Source organism: Neltuma alba, unplaced genomic scaffold (genome assembly GCF_004799145.2).
Source record: "Neltuma alba isolate B1F8T4 unplaced genomic scaffold, ASM479914v2 tig00010926_pilon, whole genome shotgun sequence".
Lineage (NCBI taxonomy): Eukaryota > Viridiplantae > Streptophyta > Magnoliopsida > Fabales > Fabaceae > Neltuma > Neltuma alba.
The window spans coordinates 75,840-91,106 of record NW_021635702.1 but is presented as its reverse complement, the minus strand read 5'-3'; the positions used below and the strand labels follow the sequence as shown (position 1 = coordinate 91,106).

The 15,267-nt window shown below is 34.3% G+C and overlaps 1 pseudogene; it reads right to left on the bottom strand.

The window, feature by feature from the left end:
- Positions 1-3,429: 3,429 nt before the first annotated feature.
- On the bottom strand, positions 3,430-13,449 carry LOC114760007 (non-lysosomal glucosylceramidase-like; annotated as a pseudogene).
- Positions 13,450-15,267: the final 1,818 nt, after the last annotated feature.

The following is a 15,267-nucleotide window of genomic DNA, read 5'->3' as shown; positions in this document are numbered from 1 at the left end:
CATGACATCAATATTTCGATAATATGGAGGAGGAACAAATTGTTTATATAAATTCACTGCAACAAGAAGGAAGAACAGATTGGTATTTTACAATTTGTAATTCACCACCCACATGAGTATTAATAGTGCGAGGAAGACACCTTTTATACGGCAAATAAGGAAAACAATATACCATCACCACAAGTTTGGAAACTAAATAGCATTATTTATACAGCAACCCCCATATAATTAATATATGATTATATACACAAGGGAATAATTCATGACTTTCAAACATACAGCAACGGTAAATCCTAATTTAATATAATATGGTTATTTTCAGAAGGAACAAAAAGAAACAAAGATTACGAGGTACTCGAGTTTCTTACAGAAAGATAGTGAATATAGGTATTAAGAGTTTTCAAGACCCAAACGAATATAAGCACTTCAGCTTTCTAAACAATTAAACCAATATGTGGAAAGGAAAATATGAGTGTGCGCGTGTGCTATGAAAACATCTTGAAATACAAAACAAAAAAACTATCACACGTTTAGCATAATTATTATGCTGAAAGGAAATAAATCACATTCAATCACTCAGAAAGACATGCATACATGTCAAACCTTTTATAGCTTTATAAATGATCAATCATAATAGTCCTACAAGATCACATTTGATGAATCAGTGTCCAACAATGTCACAGAAGAAATTTGAGGTAAAAGGGAAAACCATTAATCCAAACCAGAAGCAGTGTTACAGTGGTGCGACTTCGAGGACGATTGCCGAACGTGTCGCCGAGGAACACTGAAGCGAGACTTTCTACTTGGGACCAGGGCTTGGGCGAGGCAAAGTTTAGAATAAAATAAAAGAATGAATAATAGAGCGCGCTTCGAGGAAAGTGAATTTTTTGGCGGGAGAGAGCAGCCAAATTTGGGCCGTTTCTACGTACGATATTTAAAAAAAAAATCTGATACCAATTACTCTTCCAATTCTTAGTAGGATTAGGTTGCAAATTTGTAGAAGTGCTAGATATTTGAATGTTTTTTTTTTTTGGCTCAATGTTGCTCTAGAAGTTTCCAACTTGTAGCAATGTCGATCTTATCCAAGTTAAATTTAGCCATTAGTTGACTAAGCATGCTGAGTTAGCAAATCCTTGCGTCATCCATGTCATTTTCTCTTATGGCTAAGATATAAATTTGTCCTAAAAGTTTTTATTTAGAAACACTGGATATTTGAAAGTTTCCAAATTATAACAATGTTACCCCGGCTGTTATCCATATTAAGTTTGATCATTAACTGACCAAACAATCTAAGCTGATAGGTCTATGTGTCATCCACTTCATTCTTTTTCAAGGTGAGGATTTAGCACTAACTCTAAGAAAATTCATTGTTTCTATGCTTTCCAAGCCCGTGGCTATTTCTGAAATCAACATCATTGTTTACATATTTCAAGAATTCTCGTAAGGTTCTTCTCTACATATATTATTTACTTTTTATTTTTTTTGCTCTACTTTTGTTCTTATGAAAAATACCAAACTAAGTGCAAATAGTGAAGTAACAATGATCAGAAAGATAAGAGAAATCGTTTTTTTCGAGGCAAATTTGCATTAATCTAGAAAAAGAAAATTACATGGTTGACACTTGGACCTATCAACTCAGCATATTTGGTCAACTAATAGTCATATTTAACCTAGATAATGGCTAGGGCGACATTGCTACGATTTGGAAACTTCCACGGCAACATTGAGCAGGAAAAAAAAAATCTAGATACCCAACAGTCCTAAATGAAAATTTATGGGACAAATTTACACTTTAACCCTTATTAATATAACACCTACTTTATAATACAATTTGCACAATAAAATAAATGTTATATCAATGACTAGAAGAGTACTTGTTACTTGAGGTAAATATTCCTGAACATCATTTTGCACAACACTTTCAAGATATCTCTGAGTCAAATTAATAAAGTATTCTTTTTGGTTTAAAATAAGATAAATTTTATTCATTTATATTTAACAAGAAATTAGTTAAAATCAGTTTAAAACAATAAATATGTAAGGCATGTATTTTTTTCCAAATATGTTCTTATTAATGAAGAGAATAAATAAAAGATACAATAAATGAATCAAAGAGGAAAGAGAATATGTGTTAGGAGTAAAATTGAAAAAAAATTCATTAAATATTTGGCTAAAAGTGAATGTTATCTTATAAAAAATAAGTCTCTCCAATAAAGTTTATCTTATATTTTGAACCAGAGGGAGTAATATTTATTTCTTTTATAAAGACTCTGCTTAAAATTAACGTCAACAACCATATTAGATCTTTTAGACTATATTTGCACAAATTAGTCATGTCTCATCATCTCTTCAATACATACCCCAATTGTAGAAAACACATACTTAAATGTCAAATTATTGTTAACTCTATCAACAGCAAATTCAAAGTTTCAAACTATGGGGGTTACGTCTATTGGCACAATTATTTGTTTGGAAAATTTTTTAAAAAGTACCACTTAAATTTCAAAATCTTAAATCAGAAATTTTTACAAAATGTTGTTATTTACTTTTTAAAAATACAATCTGTGTAAGAAACAAGATTAAGTTTTTGGGGTTAAGAAAGCGACTCAATTTCATGAGTTGTATATAGCTGATTCTTGTAAAGAGAAATGAGTTCTGAAAGGGCATGTTGGTGGATAGTATGCAGAAAACGCTTCATAACAAGTTGTTTTATCTGCGTATGTATAATGGATCCAGGCTTTTTAAGGAAGGTTGTGATAATATATTTTTAAGATTTTTAAAACATTTCATAAGTATGCATAATGATATAAAGTGAGCCGGCTTCCAACGTCTCATATTAACATCTTCTGTCAATACAATTAAGGGGTTACTGGAAAGAAAATTTTTACTATAGTTTCAAAGTTAAAATATTAATGAAAAAACTTAATAAAATTGAATCTTGATGCAAAAATAAAGGATTAAACGTATAAACTAGTGTACATCATTAATGCTAACATATTTTGCTTCAAATCTTAATCATCTATGTGCGTATATCATATACCTGTAAGAATTTATGTGTACACAAACTTATGGCAAATCTTAAGCTCGTTGATGACATTTTTTTTTTTGGGAGAATTACTATAAGATCTTAAAGAAAGAAAAAAATTGCAAAACAAGTTCTAAGAGTTGTGAGTCTCCGTTCTATAACTTGTCATTACAAGCTGCTCAAATTGTTATTAGGATCTTTTAGTAATTATTTCTCTTTCTCAGAACTTGACTGTAATTCTCTCTCTCTCTCCTTTCAGTGAATGGCTTACCTTAGGCTTTCTGGGAAATTATTGAGGTTCTTCATATTGTGTCAGGCACCAATTGTTGTGTGGCAGCTTTTGTGTCCTGCTTTTGTCATATATGCCTATTATTTCACAATTAATTTATCCACATAAACCAAACTTAAAGAAGGAAAACAAGCCATCTTATTTTACACCCAAACCAACTACGCTTATAATTGCTTCACTGTCCCAATAATGTACAAGGTGGTACTGGCTATCAAACAAATAGGATAACTCCAATTAAAGGACCCAATAAGGATACAATGATGAGAAAAATTTGTTTATAAGAATTTTTCTAATCACTGACAGGAAAATGGCTCATATTGAGTCGATTTTGGCCGCCAAATTAATTTGGATGGTAAAGAATTATTTCTTTCATAAAAAAAATAGATCAAATTACTTTAAACAGATCTGAACCATCCAAATTAATTAAAAGGACATGTTTACTCAAAATGAAGGTCATTTTCCCACCAAGACAAGACAGGATCATACACATTCTATACACATGGTACAAAGAAGCCAATGAAATGAAGCCATGCTTATAGCATCCTCTTGCAAGTGTAATCAAATATAACCTGAAACAGACTCCTTGGTGATGCCTCCTCTTGCGCCTTTAAAAGGTGAGCAACTCTTGCGAACCCATCATCATGGTATCTAAACCATGCATCTTCCTTCTCATCAGATTTACTTTCATAGTCCATTTGTTTTGTTCTTGACAAGGCCCACTGCATTGCCCATATGGCTAAAGGGCGCATGTAACACAGAGATCTGTATTCATCTTCGGTGGTCCAGGCTTCGGGAGTTTGGAAAGAATAGCTACAATTAATCAAATGGGAGGAACTCAATGAGATATGAAAAAGTTAGATGAAACAACAAATATTAACAAGAGTAATTAGCGGTTGATTTCCACGTGGTTTGGTTCAAAAATTAACTTTTTCTCAGTAGTTTGAAGTTTTCCATTTAACATCTCTGTAGTTTATTGCATTAACAATTAAACATTCAACCCCCAAGTGATTAGTTTGACAGGGATAGCAATAATTGATCAAACAGAAGGACCTCAACAAGATATGAAAAAAGTATATGAGGTAGAACCCATATTCATTGTAATAATGGAAAATGACAGTAACACCCAGTAGTCTGATCTGGAATTTGCTGATGCTCAGTACTTTATAGTATGTCATTCAACACCTATAGTTTATTCCTTTACCATCTACCCACCAAGGGATATTTGAATAGACTAGATATAATTGATCAAACATGAATATCTCAGGGAGATATGAAAAGATTACACGAAAGCGAACACATCTTCATAGTAATAAGGGTAAATGACAGTGGAATCTCATGTAGTCTGACCCAAGTGGTATGTTTGACAATAGCTCTGATAGATCAAAAGAAGTACCTCAATGAGATATGAAAAAATTACATGAAACAACTTATCTTCATAGTGAGAAGGGTAAATAACAATTGAATCCCACGTGGTTTGTTCAAAAACTAGCATCGATATCTCTCAGCAGTTCAAAGTGTGTCATTCAACACCTCTTTAGCTTGTTCCATTCCCATTTAACCACCACGTGATATGTTTGATTTTAATTTAATAGAAAAAATAAGTCAACATTAAATGACCAATGAAGAATTTCATCATCAGAGTTATATCATCCTTACAATTGTCTCTTAGTCGTATAAATATGTTAAACGATGATTTAAGTTGACATATAGAAATTGAAACCGTCTAATTGACCCTGACAATAACATTTGAGCACAAGTAGAACGGACTTGAACAATAAAATCCTTTAATTCTGTTAAAATTTGGATGGAAAATAGAAGTAGTAACATAACAAATCACAATGGGTTCAATTATGCACTTTAAACCCTAATGCGGACAATTAAATTATTTGCCAAATCACTAGGGCTCAACTACAACTAACCGTTTAAACCATAAAATTATGAAACCAAACTCCAGTACTAAAATTTTAAAAAGGACCTATTTCAGGCCCAAATATTAAGGCAACATGTCATTGAGGTTGTCTTATATACTGTTCATGCTCAGGCAAGGTCAGAATCCAACATACAACCAAGTTAAAAAAGAAATAATGTCTAGCTTCATTTTGAAGTAATAATTTGAGGTAAAGCCTACCACAAAGATTCGATCAGTCACCTCCTTAGTTTATCGTCATGGTTAATTCAAATTAACAAAGTTTCAGGCTCAAGCAGCTGCATATCCTATAACTGACAGTGCTAGCAATTAACATTGTCAACACAAATAAATTTAAAAAAACAAAAAAAATGCAGCCCAGGGCACAAGGCATCCCGCGCTCACAATGGGTCTGAGGAAAATTCCATAGGATCTAATGTAGGCAAGAGGCTGATTATGTGGCTCAAACCCATGACCTTTCGGTGACAGGGCGACAACTTGACTAGTTGCTCCAAGGCTCCCCTTCAACACAAATAGATTTAAAATTCTCCAAACTTAAGAGCACATGCTTTTCAGGAAAAATTAGAGAGAGGTGTTTTGGAAGTACTATAATGATAGTGTCTTTCAATAGGTGAAGTCAGAAAACAAGAAATAACTACCCACCCGGGGGGGTGGGCGGGACCAGATGGCTATCAACTTCAGCAGCGGGGGACTTAAGTAGTGAGGGCAAGTGAGAGCAAAAGCCTAAATTTGGCAACAGATGCAAGGAAAATTTGTTTGAAAATGAAGTAAATGGAAGAAAATTTCCAATTACTCAAGTAAACCAAATTTCACAACTTAGCTCAGTTGCTCAAGCACCGACCTTCAGCAGAACATAACTCGTACTAGTTAGTAGATCATTAGATATGGATAGTTAGCAAGAGGTCTTTGGTTTAAATTTACACTCCCTCACTTGCAGAAAGGAAAAATGCATTTAGGATGACAGAAAAATATGCTTACCCAAGCCCAGCATCCGACCATGCAGCTTCATATACTCCGCTGGCAGTTTGAAAGGCCATATCAATCATATCTTCCTGGATCATTGTTGCAGCTACAGCATATGTGACCCCAGACCATATTTCTCTGGATTGCATCGATGACATATCAACTTTTCCATCAGGCAACATCCCATTCACAGCACCCCGTTTCCCATCTTTTACTTTCATAACATTGTAATTATAAACCATCTGAAGTGCACTTCTAGCTTTGTTTGAGTCAACAATTGGTGGAAGACCACACGCTCTAGCATACCTGCAGGAAGGCAAAGAATAAGTCATGATTTCATCTTAAATACTGCCAAGGAATAATAACCACATCCGCAACACCTGAGGATAAACCAGGGTTCAAAAACTCAATATTTATGTCAACATTGGTTAGATGCTTTCAGTTTCTTCGGTTGAATGTTCAATTTCAGATAGAAACAGCTAGACTTTCGACATAACATTTTTGTACGAAACTAGGTAAAATCTACCAAGCGAATTTACTGCCATCAAACTTTTATTCACAGCCAAACCCTCAAAACATCTCATAATGGATCCTTTCCAACGTCTTTTTTTGGGGGGGGAAAATGTTACACCAACTTATACTTCAACTTGTGAAGATATACAAACACAACAGTTTGGTCAGGTAACTTGGATTTTAGCTTAAATTCAAATTGGTTGGCCAAAAAATTAAATTCGAAGTGACCAAAGGAGAGTTAATGTGGCGGAATCAACCATGGCAACCATAAAAAGTAGTTTAGGAGTTCTATTGAAGCTGAAGACGCTCATTCAAGAGGATATAATTTTCAAAAGACAAAAATAAAACAGACCATTGTCCTGCTAATTGATCAGCTTGAATGGATGAACTTGAAGATCCACCGCTGCTATCATAATTGAAGTAAGAGCCATTCCATAATTTTTCATATGAAGTTTTTGCTTTCTGAAACTTGAACCAGAAATAATCTTCAGAACCCTTGTCACCGATTTCATGTGCCAAGGCTGATGCAGCTAGTAGTGCTGCTAACCACAGTCCACCACTATATGCACTTACACCAGACACAGACCATGTGTCATAAGTTTGATCAGGGAAGCCTTCATTCTCAATCATTCCATCACCATCCTTGTCAAATTGGTCCATATAAGCCATTGCAACATAAACAGATGGCCAAACAGCCTGTGCAAACTTCTTATCGCCAGTGGCAACCACATCCCTATAAATCTGGAGAACGAATTTTGGATTCAGGTCTTTCCACCTATCTGTGTTATAAAGATTATAGCCATTTACTTCAAACCATGGATCATTGAGCCCAATATCATGAGGAACAGCACCAAGAACTTTTCTTGGAACCCACAGGCCATTTTCTAGAAGTTGAATCTTTACAGGATCATGCATCATTACCGCTGCAGCAAAGTCTCTTTGGATGCTGAGTTCAAGTTTAGGAAAGAGCATGACTAGTGCAAAAGATGAATAGAAGTGAACATCATAGGTATTCCACATCTGATATTCAATGCCTTCAAGATAAAGGAATTGACCAATGTTTTCTTCTCCATCGTGGAGCAGACTTACTCCTGATGCAGAATTTGATGCAGGAGGAGTGTGAATTTGCTCAGCTACAGAGCTAAACCTTTCAAGAATGTTAATAGCAGTATCATTTTGATTTGATGTATGATTTTTTTCCCCTGAATTTGATCTACTACGCTCCAGGGAAAATTTTCTCCCTCCTAAGCTAGCTAGGCTATGCACTGGAGGTGAACCATCTGCAGAAGAGATGAAATGACGAGGACTGATGACAATGATAGGAATCATATATGAAATGCTCACACAAGAAATAAAAGGCAAAGTAACTTTAGCTACTTAGCTGTCAGACTGCATGAAGCATTTCATGAACTGTAAATACCTGTCCAAATTGTCCCCCCAGAATTTAGATAGTACAGCTCATTAAAAAGGCGTGATTGGATACCTGCAGGGAATTCTTTGAAAACTTCAGAGTTTGCCTGTAGCTACAGATGCTGAATAATGTATGCAAGCTTACCATTCAGGAAACCTCTTGTCCTCAAGAATTGGTCTTTGCCATGCTTCTATCTGGGCCTCCCATTGGCTATGCCCTGTGCCACCAATTCACTAAAAATGTTGAAGAAACTTATCAAGGAACTACACAAACAGATAAAGTCTTTCTGCATGTTAATTGGGGATCACACCTAATTTAACATCCAGAAAACCTTTATTCATAAGTCCACATAAATATAATATATACACATATACACCCGGATATTAGTAAAGCAATTCAAAGTAGTTCAGCAAATAAATGTACCAAGAATAGCATCATGTGCCATATCTGCTGCAGAATCTCTGTTAGTACCATAGAATTTAGTGTAACGCCTGTTAAATAAACTTCATCAGTTGTGCATAATTTTTCACATTAAAATTCTTCCAAACAACTCTTCTATAACCAACCTGTAATAAGTCCTTTTGCTGGGAAACTTCACTTCAGGGCAGCTCCATGCCAATGAAAAAGTGATAGTGCGTTGTGCATCCGCTGGAACTTTTACAGTGGCTGCAATTGCTGCTCCAATGGATGATCCTGGTTCTGTAGGTACAGGTGCTTCAGGAAAACTCAGACGAGCAAAGGAACCTTGCTAAAAGAACAAAAAGTATCCCAATTCAGTCATTTGGAAATATTACAAAAAAATCATACTAGTGCTTACATGCTTACTGCCCTCTCTGATACATGTACGCGTGTAATTTCTAGAAGAAAATCACATTCTTACGGAGCCTACAGAACTTTCTGAGGGAGCCATTAGCCGTAGGTGAAAAATCAGTTGCTTGATTCTCAACATTAAAATGAATTTATTTTAATACTAATGAAAGAGATTTCTTAAAATAACTATCATTACGAGATCATCAAGCATTTTAACTAGAATAAATGATAAAAGTCTGGTACTTGATTCCATGTTAACAAATTCCACATAAGTGATAAAAGTACAGTTGCTCATGGAAAAAGAATTCAGAAACGAATTTAGTCACCGAAACTGATAAAAATTATTGTCTGTGAGAAGAGAGGAGGTTTAAATGAGTACTGAAATAACCAAGATACTGAACAAAGATTTTTCAATAGTACACCGCACAATATGCCCTTCACCTTTTTAATTTCTTGCCACATATCCTTTGCTGAGATCCCATCATAAGCACCAGATATAACAAAGACAGGGCATTCTGAGACATGAACATGTTCAGTTTCTTCTGCTGCAATTGCAAATGTGACTGGAGGCTGCCCATTTGCAGTCCTACATTTAGAACATATCAATTAAATGTATGACAAATTCCAGGTTTGCTTTTTGCTTCCCGCTTCACTTAAAAACACAGTAACAATTTAAACTTACTTGTGATGAAGAAGCACACCATGCACCCCATCATTCACCCTAGCAGAATAGAATATCTTGCATCTCAGAATAATCAAGAGGCAAGTAATGGAAAAGATAAGGAATTAAATGGAAATATAGGCCAAAAAAAAAGGTGGACCTAGTGACAATTTTCTCACATCATCTTTGTATTTGTGTGACGACCAGTGTATTCAGAAAGTCCTCCAACAGAGTTCTGAATGAACACAGAAACAACGAATGATATGAGCAATTACCACTTCCTTGCATTTATCTAGTTCTTTAAAACCAGCTTATTGTTTGCATTCAGTGCCATAGGACAAGAATAAATTATTGAAAAGTGACAGCCTCTAGCTGTTACAGCATAGAAAAAGAATCACTTACAGCCCACGTGAAAAGCAAGGTGACATCTGCTGATGTTTTGCCAAAATTATTCAGCTGAATGGAACAAGAGCAACTGCTTATTATTAAGTCTGAGTGCATGATTTCTAAGCAAATGAAGAATTTAAGGAGATAATCACTAACCGTGAAAGTAAAAACTGATGCAGGATAGCTGCTCTCCTTATAATTGTGGGGAATGATGGGTGAAATCTGCCGACAAACTATTTGTAATGATGGATCTGGTTCTGTATTTGAATGTACGAATTGATCAATGTCACACTCATTATTATTTATGAAAATAACAAGATGAACTTGGCAGTATGCAATGTTTTCTAGTTTACCCTCGTATACTGTCCAAGCCCTTGGATACAACGCATGATATGTAGAACTCTGTCCGTTCAGATTCCAGCCCCACAATCCAATTCCTGAAGCTGTATTTTCTCTGCGTAGGCACATAAAACTTGGTAAATTGGTCCCATTTCTCATGTTTCTCTTCAAATGAAGTTCAAGACACGTTCATAAAAGATCCAACTCATCAAAAAATATAAATTGCAACATCTAAATGGAAATCGCAAAGGCTTACTTCAAAACATCTGGCTTTCCTGGATGTAGCACACTTGAATATTTATCACCATTTGAACGTGAGACAAAAACCTGATACAGCAATCTCAATCATGTCTTAAGTTGGTATATCGTTAGCAGTAAGAAGTGTTGAAGCATCTTCATCATGAATGTTAATTTCTTATTAAACAAACTGTTACCAACCTACACTAAAATTTTTAGAAACTTGAACTCCAAAAAAGACTGATCCTGAAATCAGACTTCAAAATTTAAGAACAGATAGCTGGACTAGTCTTTCTGTAATTTCCAATATAAATATCATGGACTTTCATAGACATGCAGGAAATTGCTCAAGCATCCTAGATGTCATGTTCAAAATGTGTAAGAATATAGCATTTTGCACAAGATGGACAGATGAAACTTACGGAAAACTGATTAGCTAAAATTGGCTTCTCCTCACACATTCCAGGGAACAGTTGCCAACGCTGAAATTCACCCTTGTAACTTCTTCCAATGCTTCCTCCACTGCAGATCAGTTTGTCAAAAACACCAAGAATGATTAAATGATCATATGGGATAGACTAGAATCATGTATAATTGGCTCTAGCAATTAAATTAGAATCCTGAATGATTTTCATGGGTTGGTTTACATCTGACTTAGAGCATGTGATTATAGGATTGGTCATGACTAAGCATGAACAACTCTTTACCCTGCCAGCATTCTTTAGCTAAATACAGTACACAAGCATCCTCGCAGTGAATTTTTAGAAGTAAAAGAAGTCATTTTCTAGGAATAATAGGCGCACTTCTTCTTCTAATCACACAAAATGAAATGCATAATCTAGATTCATAACCTAGAGGGTTAAAGATACCAGTGAAAGGCTCATATATTATAGGACTGGTTGATTAAGACCCTCAGCTTATCTCTTGGCCTATGCAACAAAAATTAATTAAAACTTATAAAAATGTTGAAACCTACCCAATACCACCTAATGGAACACCATGACAGGATGTTACATGACGTTTAGTAAAAGGATCAATCAACACTCCCTGTAAGGATAGAGACACAAAAATGGGAAAGGGTTAAAGAAGATATTCAGATGGAAAATTCACTACCAAAAACTAATATGGGATAAATATTCCTTGGTAAAAGCAGGTTACCCTTCCTCTAGCAGCTTCTTCTCGAACATGGCGCCATAGACGATAACCAATTGGAAGCTGACAAATCAAATAATGATCTAATGATTTCTGATTAACAATACAAATGTTTCTAACATTTAAAATACATTAATAACCAATGCCAGATTAATGACAAAGCAGCAAAATATTTCAGTAGGGGTGACTGAAGATAAATATTTAGGATTTTTAAGGGTTTGACATGAAGATGACTACCTATTTGGACAGATTGTTAGGATGCTGCAGGATAGAGAATGCCAAGACATTTTCATGTTCTTCTTGGCAGTTAAGCTTGCAGACTGTTAACAAGTCCATGCCTAAAGTTCTCTAGAAGAGATGATGAAGGCGGATTCATTCATTATACAAACAGTTACAGACTGAACTCTGACTTTACAGGTAAAATTTTTTTTTTTTCAAAAAAATAAAAAAATGAGAATCAGAGGATGATACTGACATTATCTCACTGATAAACTTACCATGTGAAGTGTCTCCTTTAAAGTTAAGGTGAACTGCGAAGGAGCATTTCCTTCAAAGTTTAATTTCCGGTGCCAAGTAAGTGCTGCAGGCTTCCCTGGTTCAACCTTAAGTACACATACGAAAGGGTGTTTAGAATAGAATCTTTGTTAGGGCTTAAGTCATCAAAATTGTGAAAAGTTGCGCAGTCATTAACTGAATCTTTGGAAGAAGTGCCAAAATGGTTTTTTAAATTTGAATTATATAACAGTATCAACTAGGTTGTAAACATTCTATAAATTGCCAGAAGGGACACTTTCACTAGTTCCAACTTTATAGTCGGGATGGAATAGTGATTAGAAAAGTAATACACCTGCCTGTTAATGCCTATGACCAAAACTAACAGTAAAATATGGATATACAATTTTGAATCGTGTTAATCATCCCTCATATGTTTTCTTTCCATGGAAACTTTATCAGAAACTTTCAGAAAGGATAATTGTTTTATTAAATGGTGAAGGTTTCAAAATGAAGCACTAAGCTCCCGCATTTAAAAACACAACATTTGCTCATTGCTCTCAAAAGGTTGGATTAGAAGAATTATATACACTGGCTGAAGAGCAATTTATTCATAATTTTTACAGAATGATTTCCAGGAAACTGCATCTAATTAACACATCAGCAGACATATATTGTAGTAGTCATGATTATCTCTTTCAATTCAAAATCCTGAGAGTTGCTTAAGAGGATAGCCTCAAGAATTTCTTCAGTCGGCTTGATCGAAGAAAGCAATACAAAAGTTGAGGCCCGCTATGGAAGGTAGATATATAACAGGCACAAATTTCATTCTTGTTTCATGAAAGGGGACAGACTTTTAAAAAGTTGCAAAGGACAAGACACAGGTAAAGTTCTTTTGGCAATTTTTCGTTGTGCTCAAAAAGCGCATCAAGATTCTGAACGTTATATGAAACAAGTATCAACTACGCTTAAGTTTTTTTTTTTGGGAAATAAATTGCCTACTAACTCTATGTTATTCGAAGCATAAAGCCATAAACCATAAACTCTACCTTGATGTTTGAAGACTCGTAAGTTTCCTGATATTCTTCCACAAAATCATCTTCAACCATCATCCCTGCGCCAAGCAAAGAGTTAAAAAGATGGAATATTGAAGTCTGATACCATGGCATAATAGCTGCAAAATCATCCAGTGAAACCATGAAACTACATAGAACTATTACTCACCAAACAAATTCTCTCCGTTGAATGCAAACGTACCCTTACCTTAATCATCCAATAAAAATTAAGGAAACGGAAATCACGTATATACATCTATGCTTGATGTGATTAAAAGAAACGAAATAAACAAAGCCCATGCATTTGCCAGCATTGCAATTAAAACGAACGACAATCGCAAAAACGACATGGAAACAAGAACACGAGCTTTATCCCAAGTTTTCGAATGATTCAATAATGCAGAGTAAGATAAAGAAGCATGATCCACAGATGAAGAAAGGAAGGGGTCAAACCTCAAACCTCAGAATGCCTGGGGACCAACGTTTGAAGAAGAACACAATTCAGCAAGCAGCAACAATGGCAAGTCTTCCCGTACTGATCCGACACTTTAAAAATGTGAAAATATATGGCCCGAAAAGTCAAATCTTGGTGGGTTAGACTATTATTGTTCAAGTAATTTCTTGGAAGTCCAAAACATCATCAAACAATCGAATGCATAATAATCTACGAAAATAAATGAGCATTAAGCTAATTAATCCTCCCTTATCCTACAAATGATGTATACATAGCCGATGAACGTGGAAGCTTTTTGAACGTTCACTGGAAGAAAGAAATTGCTTCTTTTGCCATTCATCGGTTAGTCGTACCAACCTGGGTGACGACAGTGGGATTGACAAGAGTAGGGATTTTTTTAAAATTATTTTCTTTTGTTAAATATATATTTATTAATTTTTTGATTGGGCCAGATGTTCAATATTTATTTTAGTCTTGATTTCAAGGGAAGTTGCTTACATATTTTAGGAGTATAATGAGCGAAAAGTACCACTTGTCGTTTAGTTTTTGAAATTTTATTATGATTAATTTGAAATTTCAATTTATAAATATATAAATCACTCAAATGAAAAGTGCCACTTGTCATTGAGTATGTCCATAAAAAAAATGTGAAGTCAATTTAATTATTGGATTTATTTTTTCATAAATAAAACGCGGAGGCTATATTAGAACACGTGTGAGGATAAGAATTTCTCTTCTATCATAATCAAATTACTTTTCTTTGGATTTAATAATTATTTTTATAATTATAGATTATTATTTATCTTTAATTTTAAGAGAAATTACAGTTGAAATTAGAAAGAGGCGAGGGACATGAGTTGCAAGGCTGCCTACCTTTTCTGCTTTTTAGTTTCAACTAAAATATACATTTGGTAATAAAATAGAAAAAACTTTGGTTAGGAGCAATGCTTTGATTAAAGAGAGAGAATTGTATAGGAAAAAAAAAACTTGTTTTTGATATCAATAATAATTCATTCTTATTAATTAATAATATTAAATACTACTACCTCGGATTCTTAATATATTATCTTGTTTAACTTTTATTTTGATCCTAAATATAAGATCCCAATTCGCATTGTCTCTCATATTTATGTATTTTTTTCTAAAGTAATCCTTCTAACAATAGTAGTTTTAGCCAATACACTTGATTAGTAAGGATATTTTAGAAAAGACAATACATATTTGTTATAAATAACTAACTTAAACTTTTTTCTTAATCTCCCCAAATTAGTCAACTAGCTTTTATAATTAGGACTTGAGGTAGTATAGAATTGGTTTTTTTTAAAAAAAAAAAATCGCTTTGTATACATAGTAGTTCCTTGGAGACTTTTTTTTTTGGTTGCCTTTTTGCAAAAAGAGATACTTTCTTTTCCTAAATTTTATAGAGCAATCTCACTTTATACAAGTACTAACATTTTAGATATCTAACAACCTCTTTGCAATTAAAATATTCATATAAAAGCAATCGTATTCCATTTCAGATAATAGTAAAGGCATTTGCTGGCAAGCAATA